The sequence below is a fragment of the Aethalodelphis obliquidens genome, unplaced genomic scaffold (assembly GCF_003676395.1).
Source record: "Aethalodelphis obliquidens isolate GAN/ISIS:26980383/991018 unplaced genomic scaffold, ASM367639v1 scaffold28, whole genome shotgun sequence".
NCBI lineage: Eukaryota > Metazoa > Chordata > Mammalia > Artiodactyla > Delphinidae > Aethalodelphis > Aethalodelphis obliquidens.
This window is the reverse complement of record NW_020837972.1, coordinates 5,471,447-5,490,604: the sequence shown is the minus strand read 5'-3', so window position 1 is coordinate 5,490,604 and position 19,158 is coordinate 5,471,447. Positions and strand designations below refer to the sequence as shown.

Sequence of the window (19,158 nt, the reverse complement as noted above, 5' to 3'; positions counted from 1 at the left end):
GGAATGTCCCAGGCTGGCCCCAGGGCCTGCAGGGGACGGGGACAGGCAGGTGACTGTCCGGGAGCCTGGTGTTGTCTGGCTGTGCCGTGGTTCATGACGTGGAGGGTGTTTGGTGGCTCTGCTGGGGAAGCCTTCTCCCCTCGTGGGTTTTTGGCCCCTTGTGGAGGGGTAGCCCCTGCTGCTTGGCGTGGAGCAGTGAGGAGGACACATGCTGGGGTCCGAGCGCCCTGGGTTCAAATCCCAGCACTGTCTCCTCTCAGACTCTTTGAGCAGTTTTTATTAATTGCTATGCACCTCAGTTTGTTCACCAAGAGAACGGGGCTGTGATTCCTGCTTCTTTTGCGCCGCTGGGAGGATGGAGTAGGATTGCGTGGGGCCCAGCACATGGTAATTCAGACAGTGATCGACAGTGTGGTGATGACAGGAGGAAGGTGGAGTTAAGCTGCTTCTGGAGCCGGATCGCCTGGGTTCACATCCTAGCTGTGCATGCAGATGGGTGCCCGGCCTCAGTTTCCTCATCTGTAAAATGGGGGTAGTAATAGCATCTACTTCACAGGGCTGATGTGGGGTTCAGATAAGATAATTCGAGAAGTGTTTAGCTTGGTCCCAGGTACACGGTAAACACTTTAATAAGTGTTACGCTACCATTATTATTATCATTGTTGTTACTATTCTTGTTTTTGAGTGTCCTTTTGGCTGTCACTGAGCTCTGTCTCCTCAGCCAGCACTTCCTCCCTCTCAGCCTGTTTCCTCACTTGTGGAAGCAAGTAGGTAAATGAGGCGGCAGGACCCCAGGGGAGCCCCCTTCCCTGGAGCCTCAGTGTCCCCAGCTGGGTTCCAGGGCTTTACCACATCTGAATTTCCATGATTTTCTTTTCTGTTTTTTTTTCTTTTCACTTTGGCTCCATGATTCTGGGAGATCTGAGCTCTGCATTTCCTCCCGGGCCCTGGGCCCCACGTGGGGACATCTGAGATAAGCCTTTTTTAATGAGGCAACACCAGCTCTGTGCCTGAGATCATTCTGAGTGCAAGGCTGCATGCATTTCAGTGGTTATCTGTGCCCGGTCTCATGTCTCTGAGACGTGGTCTCCTGCAGCATTGAAGCCTGAGGTCCATTCTGTCTAGCTTTATGGCCACGGGCAAGAGACTTCAGTTACCTAAACCTTGGTCTCCTCCTGTAAAATGGGTGAAGACACTGCCCCTGGCAGGCTTCTTGCCGAGACCTGATGGGAGAGTGAAAAGGCCTGACTGTGGGGCTGGGGGTGACAGCTCCCATGCAGGGACTCAGACGTCGGCTAAGAAGCCCTGGAAAATTCCTCAAGTGTCCAGATCTCAGCCACCGATTTCTTTCTCACCCTTGTCTCCATTCCCTCTCAGGCACTGACTCAGCTTATCTGATTTTGTGTGTGTGTGTGTGTGTGTGTGTGTGTGTGTGTGTGTGTGTGTGAGAGAGAGAGAGAGAGAGAGAGAGACAGAGAGACAGAGAGAGAGAGAGAGAGAGAGAGAGAGAGAGAGGGAGAAGACAAAGGCCATGGAGCGAAGAGCATTCAAACCCTGTCTTTTTACAGTCTCTGCTTGCTGGCCCCTCCCCTTTCTCCCTCTGTCACTGAGGAGCCTTTGTCCATGGAGTCGTCAGGTGGCTCCCTCCTTCTGGCCCCCAAGGCCCCTGCCCCATTACTGCCTGCTTGATCACCTCTCCCCCAGAGGTGGACGGGTTGGGGTACTGAGCCTGAGCAAGACAGAGCTGGGGCCCCAGACGTCGGTTCCCTGCTTTCAGGACTGACACCTGCAATTCCAGGTAGTGGCCACCAGGGGGTGATGGTGTTCAGCTCACTTTCTGATGGCTCCAAAAGCCTGTCTGCGGGGACCTCAGCATTGGGGCTCTGGAGGCTGAAAGAAGTAGGTTCAAGTTCTGACTCTGGCATTCTGTGACCTCAGGCAAGTGGTCTGATGGACCCCACTGAACCTCAGTTTTTGCTTCTGTAAAATGAGGCTGGTCCTAAGTGGCCTCCAGAGTATTTTTGTGAGCAGTAAATGAGGTCACTCAGCCCTCAGGAGAGTAAATTCCCAGTTAATGCCTTGGCTGCGGGGATCACTGTTCCCGCTTTCCTTTTCCTTTCCTTCTCTTCCACCTCCCTTGCCCCCTCCTCCTCCTCCTCCTAACTCCCCCTCCTCCTGTCGTCTCCCTTTTTTCTCTCCTAGTCCAACTCTCTCATTATGAACGGGGAAACTGAGGCCCCGAGAGAGGGCCTGACGTAGGCAGGGCAACCCTGCAGGTGAGGCCTGGGGTCCTGAGCCCTTGGCCCTGCCAGCTGCCCCTACCCCTCTGGAGGTAGGAGGTGGTCAGTCCCGCGTTTTATACTCCGTGGTACGTTTGAGGATTCACTCACTAGTGGATAAACACCATCCGCCGTTACTCCCGTCACTGTTTTGATTGATGACTTTGTACTGTTGACTTCCAATTGAGATTCAGGTTCATCTCCCTTTTTTGAGTCTGTGCTCCAGGCCTTGTCAGTCCCCACTCCCCACTCATGTTAGGGAATATGAATCCCCTTTTGCAGAGGAGGAAACCGAGTCTCAGAGAGGTTAAGCCACTTGCCCGAGGCCACACAGTTAGCAAACAGGGGAGCTGGAATGCATACTGGGCCTGTTTCGCCTCCAGCCTTAGCCCTGGGCCCCTTCTGCCTCAGGCCTGTGCTTTTGGCCTGGGACCACTCTGCCAGCCCCTCTCTGCCCTCGGGCCTGCAGTGCCTGGGGCATCGCTCACAAGGAAACAAGACAGCCAACCAATCCCCGGGGCTGAGAATGTGATATTTGTCCAGCACAGGGTTGGCCACCCTCCGAAGGGTGCCTGGGACCCACTGGGGCTGATGCCCTGCTGATCTGCAGAGCCCTGCCCACCCCCAGCTAGTCAGACCCTGAGCATGAGGTTAGACCGGTTCCAGCCGGCCGCTTCATAGAGGTGGCAAACGAGTGAGTTTAGCACTCAGCGCCTCTCTTTTTTTCCGCTGTAAAGTGGTGGATTGCAAGAATAACAGTGCCCACCACAGTGCTTACTGGGTGGCGTAGATACTAGTTTATCCCCATTTTACAGGTGGGAAAACTGAGGCTCAGAGCCAGTAAGTGCCTCTCCCAAGGTCTGAGTCTACCTCATCGTGTGGTAGGAGGATGGGGCTGAAAAGAGATGATGCTTATAAAGCGCTGATGGAGAGTAACTGCCTGATAAATGTTACTGTGTTTTTGTTTGGGTTTTTTTTTTAATAAATTTATTTATTTTTGGCTGCGTTGGGTCTTTGTTGCTACACGTAGGCTTTCTCTAGTTGCGGGGAGCGGGGGCTGCTCTTCGTTGCGGTACGCGGGCTTCTCATTGCGGTGGCTTCTCTTGTTGTGGAGCATGGGCTCTAGGCGCGCGGGCTTCAGTAGTTGTGACACACAGGCTCAGTAGTTGTGGCTCGCGGGCTCTAGAGCGCAGGGTCAGTAGTTGTGGCGCACGGGCTTAGTTGCTCCGCGGCATGTGGGATCTTCCCGGACCAGGGCTCGATCCCGTGTCCCCTGCATTGTCAGGCGGATTCTTAACCGCTGCGCCACCACGGAAGTCCCACTGTGTTGTTAATTATGATTTGCTGTCAGCTGTTTTTTTCCTCTATATTCTCTCAAAGAGCTGCTGATGGAACGGGAAGTTGTCCCCTCTCTTAGGAGTTTTTTTGCCGTTGAGGAAACGGAGGGCAGGGGAGGGGAGGTGTTCTGTCCGGGGGGGTCCCACGGCAGCCAGGCTGGGCTGGGACTGGAGTTCTGAGTCCCTGGCCGGTGCTCTCTGCTCTCTCTGCTTCCCCGCTCCTTTCAGGGCCGTCCTTAGGACCTCCGGTCTGTGTGGCGGGTCCTAGTCCTGCGCCCAGCCTTCTCCCTCCCCCATCCAGGGGTGATGGTGGATGGGCACACCCTCTTTTCCTCGTAAAGTGAGCCTTTGGCTTGCACTCGTGCTGGGATCGTAAAACACGGTGACTCAGTCGTGGACCACGACCTTGGGTCATGGTTCACCCCAGAGGCCCCTCCCGTGACCGTGAAGGCACAGATTCACTGGCTCTGGGGCTTTCCTGTGATGTGGCAGATGGGCCTCTGGTAACCTCAAGAATGTTCTCCCAAATCCCCAAACCCGTCAGTCAGCATTTGGTGGCTCATCTAGTGACGAGTTCACCCCCTCGTGGGCCTACTTTGTGCCAGGCCCTGAGTGAGGGGGCCCTGGAGAGTCTCTCACTCAGTTTCCTCGGGTCCACAGTCCAGGCGGGCCTGGAGGTGGCCCGGGAGGGCATAGTTAGGTGAAGGCGGGCGCTCAGGAAGTAGGGACAACATATGCAAAGGCATGGAGGTGAGGTGAAGCGAGAGGCATGTCGGGGGGTCAGTGACCAGCCCAGTTGGGCTGAGATGGAACATTTCGGGGGTTCAGTCTTTCTTTTCTTTTTTTTTTTTTTGCGTTACGCGGGCCTCTCACTGTCGTGGCCTCTCCCGTTGCGGAGCACAGGCTCCGGACGCGCAGGCTCAGCGGCCATGGCTCACGGGCCCAGCCGCTCCACGGCATGTGGAATCCTCCCGGACTGGGACACGAACCCGTGTCCCCTGTATTGGCAGCCGGACTCTCAACCACTGCGCCACCAGGGAAGCCCCCCAGTCTTTCTTTTGACAAATGTTTATCTGCATGTTATGAATGAGACACAGGTGGATAAGAAGGTAAGTAAATACCTGCCATGGGTTCTAATGGCTCCGGTTCACTGAGCCCTTACTGTGTGTGCCAGGCGCCCTGTCGCGTGCTTCACCTGCATTCCCTCATTCAATTTGCTCATGGTTCCAAGTCCCCCCCCCAAAATTAGGGAGTATATCTCTCCATCTGGGGAGGTCTCACAGAGGAGGGACAATTGTTTTAAGTTTTCAGAGATGAGCAGGCGTTTGCCAGATGGGTGTGGGCTGGGAAGCAGTGGTTTGCCCCTGGTGGGGGGAGCAGCTTGGGCCAGGTTGGGGGGTGTGAAACTGTGTTCTGTTCCTGAGTGTCATGCGGGGTCCAGGAGGTGGCCTGGAAGTCGTTCCTGGACACCGCCCCCCCGCCGTGTGTGTTTTAATCCTGAGTTCAGACTTTCCCACACGTCCTGCTCATGAACCAGTGGTTCTTGCTTCGAGCAGTGGCACACCTCCCGGCAGCTCTGTCGTCATGCTGTCATCTTTGGACAGGGATCGGCCAGGGCAATCCCTGAAGCTTGGAAAGCATTTGAACCTGATAACTTTATTTTTATCCTTCTTATGATCTCTCTCTTTTTTAAAAAAAATTTTATTGGCGTATAATTGATTTACAATGCTGTGTTAGTTTCAGGTGTACAGCAGAGTGAATCAGTTAAACATATACATATATCCACTCTGAGCCTGATAACTTTATTATAATGACTGCAGAATGGGGGCACATTTTTTTGAATTCTAATGACAAGAATAGTAATTCTTGTGAGTGCGATCAACTTGAGATAAGAGGGAACTCTTGACGTGGCCCCAAAATGGAGACATCAGTGGTCCTGGTTAGAGGTTCTCTTTGAATTTCAGTTGGTTGACTGGGCTGTCAAAAGAGAAGGAAATAAAAGCAAAATGGAAAACCATATATGAACTGCTAGAAAGAACTCATCAAAGATTGTGCTTAAAAAACAAGTTGTACAGGGCTTCCCTGGTGGCGCAGTGGTTGGGAGTCCGCCTGCCGATGCAGGGTACACGGGTTCGTGCCCCGGTCCGGGAAGATCCCACATGCCGCGGAGCAGCTGGGCCCGTGAGCCATGGCCGCTGGGCCTGCGCGTCCGGAGCCTGTGCTCCGCGGCGGGAGGGGCTGCAGCAGTGAGAGGCCCGCGTGCCGCAAAAAAAAAAAAAAAACCCAACAAGTTGTACATAAAGATATGACAGCTTTTTATTTGCTGGGGATGTGAATTCTCCTCCCCATACTGTGTTGCTTGGTGTTCCCACATATGAAGTTGGGCCTGTGTCCACGTCATGCTGAACTGTACCAGGAACGTGGCTCACTGGCTTAATTGAAAGGCCTAATTTGCCTCATGCAGCAAGATATCTGGAGGTGGGCAGCGGCTGACTTAGGTCAGCACCTCTGAGAGTCTCTTGGGCTTTCCCTCCTGCTTCGTGCCTCGTGGTCCCAAGGTGGCTGTCACTTTTCCAGCCATTCGGTCCACTTTCAGGTGGGAAGAAGTGGGAAGCCAGCGGGGCCATGTCAGCTGAGTTTGCAAGAAAGCAACAGCTCTCCCTGGAGCACCCTCCCAGAGGGCAGTAATGGGTCACACGGCCACTGCTAGCAGCAAGAGGGTCTGGAAAAGTCAGTGTTCCACGCTGGAAGTTGGCCACGTTGGAAATGGCCATTGGTCGTTCAGATAGCATTGTCGGGAATTCCGTGGTGGTCCAGTGGTCGGGACTCCGCGCTTCCACTGCAGGGGCCATAGGTTCAATCTCTGGTTGGGGAACTAGGATCCTGCAAGCCGCGCGGTGCAGCCAAAACAACAACGACAACAAAAACCAAACAGCAACGTTTAGTACAGTCTGGCTTCCTTGTCAAGGAAGCCTGGGGCCTCCAAACCAGGATACAGACAAGAGAGAAAATCTACCCAGCATCTGTGTGCTGTGATGTGAGATGTGTGCTGGGCGCTGGGCTTCAGGGATTGGAGGACACAGTCCCCGCCCTCCAAGGCCCCCAGTCTGCTGGGGAGCAGGCCTCAGGGAAGGGAAGGAAGGCTGAGGTGGAAGGAACAGGCTGGGAGGGAGCCGGCCCAGTGGCCAGAGTGACTCCTGCCTGGGTGAGTCCGGATGATGGGCCAGCTCTAGGAGCGTGACGTGGAGCTGAGTGGTGAGGATCTGGACAGCAAGCTGGGCTCTTAGGAGGCCCCGGAATCCTCTGACAGGTGGCTAATTTCATTTGTTAATGGCTTCTTGTCTTTCACTGTTGAGTCCAAAGGGCTGGAGAAGAATGGAGTAATTTATATCTCAGCTGATTAAAGTTCCTTTTCTGGATTAAAACCAGCCAGACCAGAAAGTTTTCATTTCCTAGGTCTTAAAATGCAAATGACCAGGGCTTCCCTGGTGGCGCAGTGGTTGAGAGTCCGCCTGCCGATGCAGGGGACACGGGTTCGTGCCCCGGTCCGGGAAGATCCCACATGCCGCGGAGCGGCTGGGCCCGTGAGCCATGGCCGCTGAGCCTGCGCGTCCGGAGCCTGTGCTCCGCAACGGGAGAGGCCGCGACAGTGAGAGGCCCGCGTACCGCAAAAAAAAAAGCAAATAACCAGTTGTGCCTGAGATTTTGTATTGGGAAGATTTTGTATTTATTCATTTACCCAGTTCTCTCTCCACCCACTCACTCATCTACCCTCCCGGACATCTACCTACCCTTCCATCCATCCTCCACCCAGTTATTAATTCATGCAAAGCTTTACAGATACCAAAGATGAACAAGCTAACTTGTCCTCAAATTGCTCACATTCCTAGACTGTAAAGCCAGGATGGTACAAACTAGTTATTTGTTGATTTAGTCACTCACTCTTTCGTTCAACAGAAATGCATGAGTACCTACTATGTGTTATGTGCTGTTTTGGGCCCATCAGGTACAGCAGTGAACAAGACGTGGTTCCTGCTCTCCTGGAGCTAATACTCTGGTGTTGGGTGGGACAATGTGGGGTTTTCCAGGAGCTTCGAGGGGGTTACCTGGGGAGTGGTGGGGATGAGCCTTCAGGGTTAGAATAAGGGGTGTGGTGTTCGCTGGCCCGAGGCGTGGAAGAGCCAAGGGAAGTTAGGACCAGGGTTAGAGGTCAGAGGTGCGGCCTGGAGCGCCCTCTAGTGGCATTGCAGAGAAGGGTTGGAGAGGGTAGACTGGAAGCTCGGAGACTGGTTAGGATGTTGGAACAATTTGGGCAAGACGATTAAAAAAAAAATTACTGTGGTTAAATACACATAACATAAAATTTACCATTTTAACCATTTTAAGCTTACTATACATTTATGATAACGTATGTCATTAGATAAATTCTCGGTGTTTTGTAACCATCACCACCATCCGTCTGCAGAGCTTTTCTCATCATCCCGAACAAAGTCTGTCTGTGCCGTGAAACACTAACTCCCCACTCCCCGGCTCCCACAGCCCCCGGTAACCTCTACTCTACTTTCTGTCTCTATGAATTTGCCCTTTCTGGGTACTTCATATAAATGGAATCATACAATGTGTATCCTTTTGTGTTTGGCTTCTTTTATTTATTTATTTGTCTGTGGTGTAGCACGTGTCAGCACTCCACTCCTTTTTATGGCTGAAAAATATTCCCTCGTATGTACAGAACACATTTTGTTTGTCTGTTCTTCTGTGGATGGACACTTGGGTTGTGTCCACCTTTTGACTATTGTGAATAATGCTACTAGTAACATTGGTGTGCAAGTATCTGTCTGAGTCCCTGCTATCCATTATTTTGAGTCTATACCGGAGAGTGGAATTGCTCCAAAAAATATGGTAATTCTACGTTTAACTTTTTGAGGGTTCACCACAGTGACTTCACCAATTTACACTATCACCAGCAATAATGCACAAGGGTTCTAATTTCTCCACATCTTCACCAACACTTGTCATTTTCTGTGTTTTTTAAAAAAATACCATCTATCCTAATGGGTGTGAAGTGGTGTCTCCTCGTGGATTTGATTTGCATTCCCCTAACGACTAATGATATTGAATATCTTTTCTTGTGCTTCTTGGCTAGTTGTGTATCTTTGCCCATTTTTGAATCGGATTGATGTGTGTATATATATGTATACACATACATATACATATATATACATACATGTACATATATATATATATATATATATACACACACACACATATGTATATCCTGGCTATTCATCTCTCATTAGATACGTGATCTGCAAATATTTTCTCCCATTCTGTGGATTGTTTTTTCATTCTCTTAGTAGTGCTCTTTGATGCATGAAGGTTTTCAATTTTGATTACATCTAATTTATCTACTACTTTTTCTTTTGTTGCATAGAAAATAATTTTTAAATTTGTGTTATAATATGCATACCAAAAATAATTTTTTAGTTGAAGTGTAATATGTATCTTAAGCCAGAGAGCCTGGGTTTGAATCTTAACTCTGCTACTTCTCAGCCATGTGACCTTGTGTGGGTTAATATCTCTGTGCCTCTGTTTGCCCATCTGTAAAAAAGGGATAATAATAGAGCCAACTTGTTAGAAATGAACTGAGTTTAGATGAATTAATGTCAGAAGGCACTGTGAACAGTGGTTGACACCTAGTAGGTGTTTTTTAAGTGTTTGCTGTTATTACCATGACTGTATCTCATATATTGAGTTTCTACATGACAGTCCCTGCGCTGAGTGCTGTACAAACGTTATTCCACTATCCCATTGAATCCTCTCAAACCCCAAGAGGTTGTCCCCATGTTGTAGATGAGGAACCTGAGGCCTGGGCCCTTACACTTTGTTGAGGGCCATCTCCTGGCATTTTCCCCCTGAGTGACCCCACTGTATCCTGAGGTGCTAGGAAGATGCCCATTTTGGAGATGCTGAACTCGAGGCTCAGAGAGGGGAGGCGACTGGCCCAAGGGCACACAGCAAAGGAATCGCAACACCTGGATTGATTCTTGGCCTATGGACTCACCCCTTGCAGCCGGGGAGGGGTGAGGGCGTTTTGTGAGGACAGGGGAGTCCTGCTGGGCTGAATTCTGTTTCAGTTGTGCCACTGGAACTCCCGGGGCTCTGTGGGTTCCTGGGCACTGAGGCCACGGAGGACCCCCAGCCAGGTGCCTGCCACCCGCGGAGGCCAAAGGCCAGTGAATGACCTGAACACCTGCTCCGCTTGCAAAGCCTCCCTCCTGGGGCCGGGCGGGCAGCTTGTGGGCACTGGGAGGATATCCTGGGACCTGTTCACCTTGTCCACGTGTTAACCCGTTCCGTGCCATGGCACACTGCCGCCATTGCATAGGTGAGGAAGCAGAGGCCCAGAGGGCGGAGGATGATCTCGTCCTTTTGTTTCACCTCCTTGGGAAAGTATGTTGATGTGCCCTTGCGTGAGAATGGTGCTAATACTAGAATAATCTTGACTCTCATTTCTTTTTTTTTTTGGTAAGAAAGTAAATCCTTAATGAACATACACTTTCAGCTGCTACCAGTCACAATTACTTGCTTCACCTGTACAGGCGATTGAGACACAGCACCCTGGCAGGGTTGCTGGGGCCACACCATTTCTGCTTCCAGGGTGCACACAAGCGCTCTTGTGTATATGTACACACACACACACACGCCTGCGGAACCCCGAAGAAGCCCCACTTGACCCGTATTCTCATAACCTTGTTCAGCGGCCACTCTCTGGCTTCGGACACCTTGCTGAGCTTTATTTCCCTCATCTGTGAAATGGGGTGAAGCCCACTCCATGCCCCTCACAGGCTGTCATGAGTGGATGAGAAAGACATTGGTAAATTGCCAAGTTGGACTTAGTGGTCCAGGGCCCAGGCAGAGTTCGGAGTTCATTCCAGAAACGTTTGCTGAGCACCTACCGCACGCTGGAGAGAAGCCAGGTTCACATCGGTTCCTGGAGGATAAAATCCCATCACACTCAGGCTCCAGTTCGTACAAACGGCCTAAAGGACTGTGTGTGGTTTGGCCCCTGGCCACCCACGTGACCTCTGCTCCCAGCACTCAATCTCCACTTACCCCACTCAAGCCACACTGGCCTCCAGAATGTTCCCTTCACATGCGGGTGTGTTTCCACCCAGGCCCTTAGCACAGGCTGTTTGCTGTCCTCCAGATTCCCTCCTGACTTTATGTTTTCTAGGTCCATCCGGGCCATGGATGGATACTCCGTTCCTTTTTACGGCTAGATAGTACTCTGTCATGTCAACATACCACACTTTGATTGGCTGTGTGTCAACTGATGGACATTTGGTGTGTCTCCACTTTTTGGCACTCCCCTCATTTTTACAGTCCCCTTGTACCGGTTTCATTTCTTCCCTCTTCTAACCTCTGTCTGCACTTACTATTTATTTGGTTCCTGATCTCCTGTCTCCCTACCGCAAACAAGAATTGCGGGATTTCCGGGCTCCTGACTCCTTTGTTCAGCGCCATGTTGAATGAATGAGTGAGCAAGTGAACCAGAGGCTGGGTCAGCAGCCGAGCAGGGAGGACGGATAGGCATGTGCACAGCTAACCGGCCCGGCGAGAGGAACAGTGCTCCGACACCCTTGGCTTGGTTGTGGGGAAGCCAGAAGGGCTCGAGGTGCAGTGAAACTGGGTCTTGGTGGTGTGTAGAAGTCAGCCAGGTAGGGAGAGGCAGGAAGGGCAGCCCAGGCAGAGGGCTCAGCCTGAGCAGTGGCCGGGGGGCTTGACCTCTTTGCCTGTGCGACAGAGATTTGCTGTCCTCGCCACACTCCTGGGAGGGGACCCCTGTGCTCGCAGGGTGGCCTTGTCACTGAGCAGAGAGGAGGGCTTGGAGCGACGCAGAGAATTTAGTCAGGGGGGTGGGACAGCGCTCCGAGGCCCCCATTCCTTCCACCTCAGAAACCCCCTGACCTGGTGATCCCTAAGTGCCGGCTTCAGATAGATGCATTCGGGGCTTCTGAATCCAGATTTGTGGGCGCTGTCCCTCGAGATCCTGTATCGGGGGCTACCCTCGGAAGCCAGGCCAGGCAGGGATGGGAATTGAATGACAAACAGGGTAGAGGGCGGGGGCCCTCCCAGGGTGGTCCTGCCCAGAGTGGCTGGACCACCCGATGTTCCAAGCAGAACTGATGACGGGGATTTGATCTCATTGTGAAATCTCACTGTTTTTATACATTGGAGAAAAAAAATTTTTTTAACCACACCCAGCCACCTTCAGTTAACACAGGCGGTATTGGCAGTCTCGATTCACATACGATCTCGCTGACTCTTTGCCACAGTTCATGGGGAAACAGAGGCTTGGGAAAGTGGGCAGGTGCCACCGGCGGGCTGGGTCCAGGGGTGTCAGACTCTTGGAAGCCTCCACCTTCAAGGGGCATCAGAAATGCCCTGAGTGTCCTCCAGCGGGGGTCTTGCTACAGTTTCTGTTCTCTCCCCCACCCGTCCTCCTCCCAGATTAAAGGAAAGCACCAGCTTCCTGATGCAGTGTTCACAAGTGACCACCAGAGGGCAGGATGGGGGCGATCGAAATGCTTTCAACATTTTGCTTTATTAGGAGTTTTTAACCCCTTTTGCACTAGGGTCTTCATTCTAAACCCGAAAAAGCCAAGTCTTCCACGGCCATTTAGATTTTTATTTTAACGCTTGTCACTGATTTTGGAGCACGTGTCACTCAGCTTGGGTCCCCATCAGGTCTCTTGTCAGTTTCGATTTTGCAAGCCAGTCAGGGCTGCTGGGCTGAAGTTGGGACATTCATCTGCAGCCCTCACAGCCCTGGCCACCCCAGTTTGTTTTCACTGCTATTGTTTCTCTTTTGAATAAATTATTTTTTGGGGAAAAAAAAGTTGCCCCAAAGTTTTATTTCTAAAAGAGGTGTGTGTGTGGTGGGGGGGTGTATGTGTGCAGGGGGTGGGTAGCCCATAATGAGAGCCCCATGAATATGGAAATGGCACTTCTGACCTAAGAAGATGTATTTCCAGAGATGCTAAATCTTCTACTTGAAGACAGGGTCTCCTGAGAAGAGAAACGTTTGGTCGTATCTCAAGCCTCGGCTCCATGCCACTTCCTCTAAGAAGCCCTCCTGGGTTGCACCCTTTCCTGTGCACTCCAGGCCCTTCAGCCTCCAGTGCCATAATTTATTTCCAAGTGCTTCCCTCCTGTAGACCCTGAGCTCCCAGAGGGCAAGAACCTGGTCTCCGTCATTCTCACTCGATGTCCCCACCACCTCACACTTCATCCTCAAGGCTTTCAGTGAGTGAGTACTTGAAATCTGCTAGGCGCTCTTCTGACCTCACCTCACCTCATCCCCCAGCTGCCCTGTGAGGGAAGAAATTATTATTGTTGCCGTTGTGGTCGTTGTTATCTTTTTCACCGACCTCGTGTGACATCAGAAGGAACCGAGGCACAGAGAGGAGAAGCAGGTTGTCCAGGACGACGCCATTTGGCAGGATCAGAGCTAGGATTCGAACCCAGGCCCATCTGAGTGCAAATCCCTGCTCCTGGCAGCTTCGTGCCCCAGCACAGTAGCATCATTGTAGGTACTCAAGCAGGGCTCACTGAGTTAGCAGGGAGAGCTCTCTGGCTGGGGTCTGGGTGCACGCGGCCCTGCACACGCCTGCCTGGGGCTCTTCCTGCCGCCGCCGCCCGCCTCCCTGCGTCCTTCGCAAGCTGCCTCCTCTTTCTTCTTTCTCCTCCTTCTCCAAAAGCCTACTGAGGTAGAATCTACGTCTTATAAAGTTCACTCGGTTTTAAGCGCACGATGTAATCATTTGCAGTAAATTTACAAAGTTGCACAACCATCACCACTGCCTAATGCCAGAACCTTCTCGTCACCACATTAAGAAACCCCGTACCCATTAGGCCCCGGCAGCCACCGACCTACTTCTGTGTCCATCCTTGTGCCTTCTCTGGACGTTTCCCACCATGAGGTCTTCCCCCCTGGTTTCTCTCCCTGAGCACGGTGGTTTCGGTGCAGCCAGAGTGCTTCCGCCTTTTGTGTTGGCCTGGCCCCCTCTCAGTGCTGGTGTCTTCCCTGTCCCTCCCTTCCCTGTCTGCCTCTCCTCACGGTGGAGAGAACCCAGGGGTCAGGCTGGGCGAAAGCGGATGAAAAATGTTCTGGTTTGTTTTTTCTTCGGGGGTGTGTTTTAAGTGATTTCCAACGTCCTGCAGTTGATAACGCCCTGTGGGTTGGCCGTGCCCTGGTGGGTTGGGCTGAGAGTGCCTTGTTTGGGGTAGATAACCCCCCGTCCTGCAGGGCTGACCCCAGCTTGGACCCCTCCTTGTTGCCCTGCCATCCAGGGCGGCTGAATCTGATACAGCACTAGTCGGTCATGGCCAAGGTGATTTGAGTCCTGACTGAGAGCTCCATGCTCTGAGCAGTTTATTACACATATTTGTTCATTTCCTCCTCCCAGCGACCTGGTGGGACAGGCACTGTCGTCATCCCTATTTTACATAGAGCTGGGGCACAGAGATGTTAAACAACCAGCCCGATATCAAAGCTGTCTCATGCTGGGACGAGGATTCGAACCCAGGCAGTCAGCCTCCAGCATCCACACCCTTTCCCTGCACTCCGGCTGCCTCTGTGAGACTAGCCATCCCCTCCCTGGGTCTCTGTCTGTGCCCTGACCCTTTAGGGGATTGTCAGCTCCTGGAAGACGGGGGCATGTGTATGGCTTCTGTGGGGCCCTTTTGGTGGCTGCGGAGCCGCCGTCACACAGTAGGTCTGCCTTCTGTGTGTCATGGATTCCCAGATCTAGCAGTGAACTCCTTGTCAGCAGGAGAATTGGGAACCCTCTGCCTTTCAGGAAGCGGTTACAGAGCACCTGAGTGCTGGGCTGCGTGCCAGTGCCTGGGACCTCCTCGCCTGTGGGGAGCTCACAGCCCTGCGGGGAGGACAGGCTCTCATCACGAGAAGCACCTTCATGTACTCGAAGAGGAGGCCCACTGACTCAGGCTTGCTCGCTCAGAGGGCTTCCTGCGGACATGCTGCTTGCACTGGCCTTGAGCGATGGTTGCATTTCCACAAATAGAAAGGGCATTCCCGGCGGAGGGCCCTGCCTGAGCAAAGGCTGGGAGGCTGAGGGTCCATACACGGTTGAGGAATGGGTGTCACCGTGATGGTACGTGGAGGCTGTACGGCTAAGGTCACTGAAAGCCCAGCTGAGGCTGGGGTGCAGGGAGTGTGGCAGGGCCAGTGGCCCGTGTCCTCATGCAGGAATGCAGACCCTTGGGCCAGGCCAGCCTTCTTTTCTAGGGACGACGGAAATCTGCATTGCTACCCACCGTTGCAACTCATTCAAATAAAACAAAATAGTGTGCCTACCTCCCCCTGCCCCCCGCCCCCCCCAAAAACCTGACACAAACAGAATCACTCCTGGGGGCTACCAGTTTTCACCCCTGTTTTCCTTCGTGAACGCAGATGTTGATTTTTAACAGCCTCCCATCATTTTTATAGGCGAGAGATTTCTGCTCAAGGCTAAGCCCTCTCAGTAGGTCGGCGTGGTTGCTTGTACATTCAGTCTTTTCTGGAATTAATGAAGGACATTAATAAGGATCTCCCGAGGACCTACTGTGGCCGGGTGTCATCTTGGGACGTGGGGAGCCAGGCTGACCAGGGTGGGGGCCCCTGGGGAACTGACCTTCGAGGAGGGATGGAAGGAGGAATCACCAGGATGCAGGATGTTCCTCCAGAAGTGGCGTCGTGGGGCCCTGTGTCTGGGGGGCGCCCTGAGCCTGGGCTGGAGGCTGCTGGAGGCTGCTGGATGGTTAGCTCTTACTCCAGAGACCCCGGCATGAATAGGCGCGAACTAGGTGGAGAGGAGGGGGCGTGTGTTTGTTTCCAGGGCTGCCGTAAGGAATCACCGTGTGCTTTGTGGCTCAGAAACAGTAGATACTTATTCCGTCTCCATTCTGGAGGCCAGAGCCTGAAGTTAAGGTGTCGGCGGGGCCACGATCCCTCCAGGGATTCTAGGGGAGGATGCTTCCTTGCCTCTTCCCGCTTTGGGGGCCCGAGGCGTTCTCTAGCTGTGGCCATACCCCTCCAGTCTCTGCCTCCGTCCTCATGTGGCATCCTCCCCGGAGGTTGCGTCTTCTCTTCTGGACACTTGCTGGATTTAGGGCCATCCAGGGTAACCCAGAATAGTCTCATCTCAAGATCCTTAATTTATTAATAATTACATTTGCAAAGACCTTTTTCCAGATAAAGTCACATTTACAGGTTCTGGGCAGACGTACCTTTTGGGGGGGCCACCATCCCATCCGCTACAGGGAGGAACAGCATGAGCAAAGGCCCTGCGGTCGCCTGGTGCGCCCGATTGGGGTGGGGCAGGTGTGGGGTCAAGTGGTAAAAGGTGAACAGGGGTCTGGGCTGGGAGGGATGGGGAGCCAGGGGAGGCATCCAGGGTGCGTGGGGGGTGCCTTGGTCACCATTGTGCGTGCAGGCGGTTCCCCTGGCCAGGTGAGAAGGGTCCTACAGGGCAGGGTGGGACCAGCCCAGCTGATCAGAAGGCGATAGCCCTGACTAGGTAGGGGTCGCTTTGGGCCTGGAGTGGAGGTGCAGCAGGGGGCCCCCTGCTCCTGGGAGTGTGACCTGGTGACTGTGGCCTCCTCCAGGCTGAGAAAGTGGGACTTTGAGCGGGTTGGGGGTGGGGGTCTCCATCACTGGTGCCTGCCCACCCCCACCCACCTCGTGGGGGCTCAGCTCTGTCTCCACCTGGGACTTGCCAGGTCTGACTTGTTCACTTTTCTTTTTATCCTTCGCACCCCTGCCCTGTCTCCTGTCTTTCTGCCTCCACCCCACCCCCTTCCCTGCTCGCACCCCACTGCCCTGCTCTCTTTGTCTCCTCGCGGTCTCTGACTTTCTTCGGGTTCATCTCTTTTCCCGCCTGTGTGTGTGTGTCTCCATCCCCCTCAGTGACCGAGCCCCTTCCTCCGATCTCTGTCATCCTCTCTGCCTCTTCTAGCCCATTTCTCTCTCCGTCCATCCCCGTCAGGCCTATGGGAGGCACAGCAGCTGGCCGTCAGCAGCCTCCGCGTTCCTGGTGGTGGACGGTTGCTCCCTAGGACAGGCAGGCTCAGCTAGGGCCACCTCCCGCTGTTCTGTGAGCGCCTCAGCGAGCAGGACCCCACTTTCCAGCTGGACCATCAGCCAAGCAGTCAGAGGGCAGGGGCCAGGCTGCACCTCCACCTGCGCCGTCAGCTGGGGCCGGCCCCCACCTGGCTGTCCGTTGGGCAGTGAGCTGCGGGGACCCCTCGCCTGCCAGATGTGGGGCGCCGAGTCGGAGGGGCCATGGGCCTGCTTCTGAAGAGCTCTGAAGTTCACGCCGCGGCTTCCTCCGCCGCTGAGCTCGGCTCCCCGCTGGTGTCCTCGGGGGGCTTCCTGTCAGCCGCTCTGCCCCGGGGTTGTGGGTCTGATGTGTACGGTGCACGTGGTCCCTGGGGCCGGGGGTGCCTCTGCGCCAGCCCCCGCCTGGGCTCTCGTGCGGGCGCTCGCCGTGCTCCAGTCCGGTTCCGGTTCAGGCGAGCTGACCTGACGGAGGTGCTGTGGAGCCGGGGCTCTGCGGCTGCCCTGCCGCTCACCTCGGCAGCTGCCTTTGCTCTCGAGCTCCAGCCTCCTCGTGTAGCCCGTGGAGAAGATAATGTTTCCCCCAGGGAAGCACCGTGAGGACTAAACGAGATGCTTTGGTATTATTCTGCCTCATCCGAAGCAGAAAACCCTGAAACACAGGGATACTCCGTCCCATTTTACGGAAGAGGTAACTGAGGCTCAGGAAGGCGGGGTGACTTGCCAAGATCACACTCTTTCGAAGGAAGTTCCCAAGAAAGGTCACCTTGGGTCAGCCTTGGGTGTGCTACAGTTCGCATTTTTAATTTCTGAGAAGGATGCTCCCCCTGTTCCCACCACCCTCCCCCCAACCCCAGCTGGCAGATGGTGACTCTGGGAGCCGGTCTCTCCCTTCCTCAGCATCCCCCGCTCGCACCCTGGGCCTCCCGCCCTCGGGAGCGGACAGAACCCAGGACTGGTTGGGAGGCCTGGGTTCCAGCCTTGGCTCAGTTTCCTCCTCTCTGTGTGACCTCGACCAAGTCCCTATCCCTCTCTGGGCCTCCCTTTTCCCCCTCTGTAAAATGGGGACAACCAGGGCCTCCTTCCAGGGCTGCTCAGAAGCTTAACTGAGTCAGAAGGAACTTGACTGAGCTGGGAGGGGCTGTGTGAGCCGATGGGATCCTGAGTTGATTTATTTCCTTTATATGGAAGGATTTGAGGTGGGGAGGGCTCCCCCTCGGTGTGTGGTTTTGGGGAGGAACTTGTCCTCACATGACACGCTCACACACACGCACACACTCAGTTCTGGGGCTTCATCCTTGCTCTTCCCACCACTCAGCGGAAAACCCCCAGGCCCAGAGCACCCCCAGGAGGGTGCAGGGTCCAGACCACTCAGCTAGATTAGGGAGGGGCCACCCCTGGGCCCGCCCCCCTGGAAGAGCCACTGGAGATGCTCCAGGCGGGGCCCCGGGGCCTGAGCGGCAGCTTCCCCGCGCCCTTGGCGGGGCCATCCTGCCAGTCCCCTGGCCACCAGCCGGCCCCTGAATGATTCATGCCACCTTGAACTTGACTCCTGGTGTGACAAGCCGAGCGGGAAGAGCCGCCCCCTCCAGAGGGAGACTGGGAGCGTGCACAGTGCAGGCGGCATAACCCCCAGGCGCCAGAAATGGAGTATTATTACTGCCCCAGCTTGTTGAAGCTCTTGCGGTACCTGTGGGTGAGTGCGGCCGTCCGGACCCGTATCTCCTTTTTCTTCTCCTCCCGACTCCTGCCAGCTTTGCTTCCTGGCTCTGTCTGGTCAGCAGTGGCTCTGTTTTCTTTAAGAAATGGTGGTTGTTTCAAGGAGGAGGGGGTGTTGGGAAAGGGATGGGGTTTGATTTGGGAGGCAGAGGGGACTCATATAAGAGGACGAGGTCCTGCCCAGGGTGGATCAGTGGGCACGGCGGCCACCCCTCCCGTCCTCGGAAAAACAGGAAAAACAAGGGGAGCGTTAGTGATCTTTCCAGAAATCGACGTTTCTTTGATTTACCGGACTGTTCTTTACTCTGAAATTACATCCTACTTGCCTTTGTGTGCACGTAAAAATGTCTCATCTTTTATGAGTTGGAAAGAATAGATTTTGTTTTTCTTTCAGTGAACTTACTAAGCAAAAGTAGAAAGTTGGAACCCTCCCATTGCGGCCTCTCATCTATATAACAGAGGGGGAAAAAAAAACTCCAAACTTTTTTGGCAAAATGCCAAAAACAGGGAACCCACGTGGAAGTGCTTTGTGTGGTATAAAGTGCTTTTCAAATCTTGTTTTGACTCTGAGATTGATCTGCTGTGTGTCCACAGGCAAGTTGCTTCCCCTCTCTGGGCCTCTGTTTCCTCATCTGTGAAACTAAGGGGTGGGCAGTAGATGATGGTGGGTTATGTGACATTCATCAGGGCTCCGTGAACAGAG

General features: G+C 53.7%; 1 protein-coding gene across 6 annotated transcripts in view; it reads left to right on the top strand.

The window, feature by feature from the left end:
* KIAA1671 (KIAA1671 ortholog) overlaps positions 1 to 19,158 on the top strand; it is a 186,345-nt gene that overhangs the window by 74,810 nt on the left and 92,377 nt on the right. The gene's annotated exons all lie outside the window — the stretch shown is intronic.